Source organism: Nannobrachium achirus, assembly GCF_963921795.1.
Source record: "Nannobrachium achirus genome assembly, chromosome: 5".
Classification (NCBI taxonomy): domain Eukaryota; kingdom Metazoa; phylum Chordata; class Actinopteri; order Myctophiformes; family Myctophidae; genus Nannobrachium; species Nannobrachium achirus.
Window position 1 is genome coordinate 38,938,347 of NC_137814.1, and position 4,342 is coordinate 38,942,688.

The window sequence follows — 4,342 nt, forward strand, 5'->3', positions numbered from 1 at the left end:
CTTGCTGTTCTTGCTGGTTGTGCCAGCATTGGGGTAATTCTTGCTGGTTGCGCCAGCATTGGGGTAATGGTAATTCTTGCTAGTTGCGCCAGCACTGGGGTAATTCTTGCTGGTTGCATCAGCATTGGGGTATTGCTCAACGTGGAACTGGGTCGTGATTCCGGCTTTAGATGGACAGCAGGGCCGTACACCCGTCGTTGCCGGGCTAACTTATCCTTTTTTATCATGTTGTTTATGCGCTGTATTTCTCTGTGATGGTCGGTCATGACTGATGGTGCAGATTGTATTATTTCAACTATTTCATGTGTGTATTCATTCAAGTGTATTGTTCATGGCGGTTGGTACTTCTTATTTGAAGAGCGCAAGCGCATATGGACATACTTGGTGACGTCAACGACCAAATTAGTACAATGCCTGCCCATCACTGTGCTGATTGGCCGAGGCCTCGGGCCAACTCGATTTGGAGGGTGATTCACGATTGAAGGGGGATTCAAGGCTTTGTATAAGCAGATGTTGGTATGGCATAAGGGTGCAGGGTGCAACAGTTAAACAAATCGAGTACCAGCCTACTCAGGAACGGCGCAAGTCTGGTACAACGCAAGTTGGGAATGCATGCCCCACCCGGTCATGCAATACCTTGTTGTACCCGTCAGAGTACCTAGTCCAATACCCATTACCATTACGTATAGGCCACACAAGGGCAAGACCTAGCCTGTTGAGTGTTTAAATGGAAGTACCGGAAGTTGTAGGAAGTACCGCCAAAGCCCCAAGGAGGTTACGCTGAGGCTTTACAGAGTTTTTTACGTTCCCCGTGCACGAAACCTGTGTTGTGATAGGTCGAAAAAGACAGCTTCCGGGGGAAGTGCATACAATGCATGCATTAGGTCCTTACCAGGCTTTTCTCTTCGGAGAGGGAACATAAAGGCTATAGTCTATGACGTCAGTAATACACAGATATGTGTATTACTGACGTAGTTCAATGGTTCTATTGCACAAACATGACACGAAGCTTGGCCGATTCGTGAAGAAAATGGGTTCTGACCTGCAGACAGACAGATAAATACAGACATTCTGAGATTTTCGGTTCTGGACAACCTCCACTCGGCACAACACATCCCCACACCAGCTGTAACACCGAAACACGCTTGAAGGTCGGATGCCCTGATGAAGGTCGGATGCCCTGATGGTGCCTGGGACAGGGCATGGGGGGGAATCACACCCAATGTGAAGTGAGCCGTGGGTACATTCTTTCATTAAGTGTCCCGCAAAGCTTGGGGTGGGACATACGTAGTGTACAAACAGACGTGGGACAAACAGACAAAGCCAGATGTAGGAGCGGTTAACACCGCTCAAAAATGTTTTATAAAATGTATACAATTGCTTTGGTCAGCCAACTCACCTTGATTTCATATCCCACATTAACAAGGCAGGGGGCAAGTGTTTCATCGTATATGAAACCTATAGCCCTCAGATTTGTCAGGTTTCCAGGATAAAGAGTAGCATCCTTAGACAAAATCCAATTTGGCCCAAGACTGAGGGGGTTATAGATTTTGCTTAGTCAAGGAATAAAAAATCCCTACGATTGCTTTTGCATGATCATTTAGATTTGTCTACAGCATGTGACAGATTTGGTTTGCGAGATCCAATAACTCAATAACGGTTATTAAAAGACAACATTTCTAGGGTGAAGTTTATCCAGGACAACAGAACAGTGTGTATAGTCATAAGTAAAGGAGAACGGGTCCTCAGTAGTATCCATCTGGTTTGAACTTGTTCTCCTCCATAATCATTGTAACATGATGTGTTTGGTTTTCTCTCTTTCAACACAAAACTCCCACTCATTTCAATGTAAATTGGGTGGACAGACACTGTCACTGTCAAACTATAACATGAAGAAGGGTACTTTACTTCCATTTAGCCATTGCTGTGAACATTTATGTTTTAACAGACTTTATCCATGTGAGCTACTATTTTACTTGTCACTGCCTGAAGCATTCAATAGCATTTGTTTTTACATAAATCCTCATGCATTGACTTTTTATTTCACCTGGTTGTGTCTTAAGTAATTTACCCAATGACCTTTTTTTCCACACTCCATACTATCTTGTTCTGTGTCTGAGAGGAGATATTATTGAGCTTTCTCTTAGACAGCTCTGTGATAAAATGATCTGCAACAAAGTATGCGCACCCACCCACCGCATTCTTATAAGTACTGTAAAAAAAAAACGCAATAGTGAAAAGCTATTTGCAGTAATGGGTTTTGTGACTTCTGTAAACAGCACAGTGGTTTGATGAGGGAGGAGGACCCAGTGATAAGGCCTTGATGTCCTTGCTTGCGGCGGAGATATAAATTAAGCAATTGATTAGCCTACTTACTGTATGTTATTTTTAAGAGACCAGAGTTATGTCGCACTGCCGATCCGACCAATATGTCAGTCAGAGTGATGTGGCCGTGGTCCTCCTGCCTATACAGTAGTATATGGGTGTATCAGGTGTGCCATGGTTATGTCTAAGTCAGAGTGATGTGGCCGTTGTCTGTGCCTCCCAGTAGACAATTTTAACATGGGATGGAGAAAGACAAAGAGAGGTGTTGCTTACATTGGTGATACAGACATATAAATGGAAGGTTTTATGGTCATTGTTGACGAACACTAACATGGGACTAACATTAATAAGTCTTCACGCAAGGTGCTATATTTTCAATTTAAAAAGAGTGTTTGAAGAAGACAAGATTAACTCCAATATTATCATTGTCAATGACTATGATCCTCTTCTTGACAGTTTATTTAGCTGACATGGGTGCATCTTGTATTCTCTAGCATTCTCATGCAAGTGAAGCTTGAGGCCATGTTTTATTGAATCTAAACATCTGCCTTAGCACAGCCTCCAGCTTATCGTCACACTTACATTAGACACAGTGCAAATCCACATGACAACAGTCCAGTGTTCTGGCATTACTATTCACATCCACTCCACATAAACATCCACATACCTTTGAATGGTTTCTGAATAAGGTGCATTGAAAATAATATTCAGTAGACTACCTTAATGCAATCTGTGCAGCAAGTCAGAAGTTTCATTATTTGTACAACACAAGCACATTCACAAGTCCTGTATTTCCCCCAGAAGAGTTATCAATAAAGGTGTTGAAAAATAATAGTTGGCTTAAAACAATTCTAAAACCTTCCTTGAAGCTATTGCAGTGTATTATAATACTCAAATAATTACTCAGTGAGTTGATGGCTTATCAGGTGAGAGACAAGATACATTTAAAGTCCATACCTAATGACAACAGCTTAAACTTAACAGTAATTTGTAGACTAATTATTGACTTAAAAGTTAAAATTGTCTTATAATTCCTTAGAAACACTAGCATATAGCCTATTAATTTATATCAAGAGGACATATTTGGTCTAAATTTGATAATGCACCTTAATATACAACCTACTGACAAATAACTTATCTTAGATTAATATTAACTAACAAGCTTTTTCTACTGTAATTATTATCAGTGACTGCTCTAGATGTGATCTTTGGTGTCTCTTACTTAAATGCAAAGCAACATTGAATGTACTTTAAGTTAAATGTCCATGCCTTATCCATACATCATACATTATGGTTAGCATGCCAATGACCCTAGACACTTATCATGACAACTTGCATACAGGTCCTTGAATGACCATGTAGAACAACCTCTACACAGTCAATGTTTTCTTAATTGACCATATTATATTATTTTCTTAAAGAAAAATTGGGTTGATAGCAAAATGGCTGCCATGTGACTATGGTGATGGTCATGTCAACTTTGTATCAGTTTACCAGGATAAATTAATATTCAAAATGTAGGATTGAGACTGTAGTTGTTAGTCCGCATAGTTCTTCATCAATGGGAGATAAAGTCAATACAGAACTGAATGACATTTGTAGACAAAGTTTAACTACTTGGATTAAAATGTAGTCTCTGTATATAAAATAGATGAATCAGAACACAATAGATGATTCTCTTTTTTTTTTTTTTTTAACACCCTCCACTTTCAGCTAATTGTCTGTTTTTCCATTTGTACAGATTCTTTTTTCAAACACACATTGCTTCAGTGGAAACATAATGAAATCATATCACTCATTCTTACACTATTATACATCCACATTCAGATTTTTTCATTTGTTTGTTTTTCTTAACAAAAATCAGTTCCTCGGAAAAGTATGAAAAACTAGAAGCACCAGTTTTCGACATTAGATGTCTACCACTGTTAAGCACTTAAATTAGATTTTGTTTATTGCATTGGATGTCACTCACGAAAGCAACGTGAAAAATTAGCACTACATTAGATCAGACTATCAT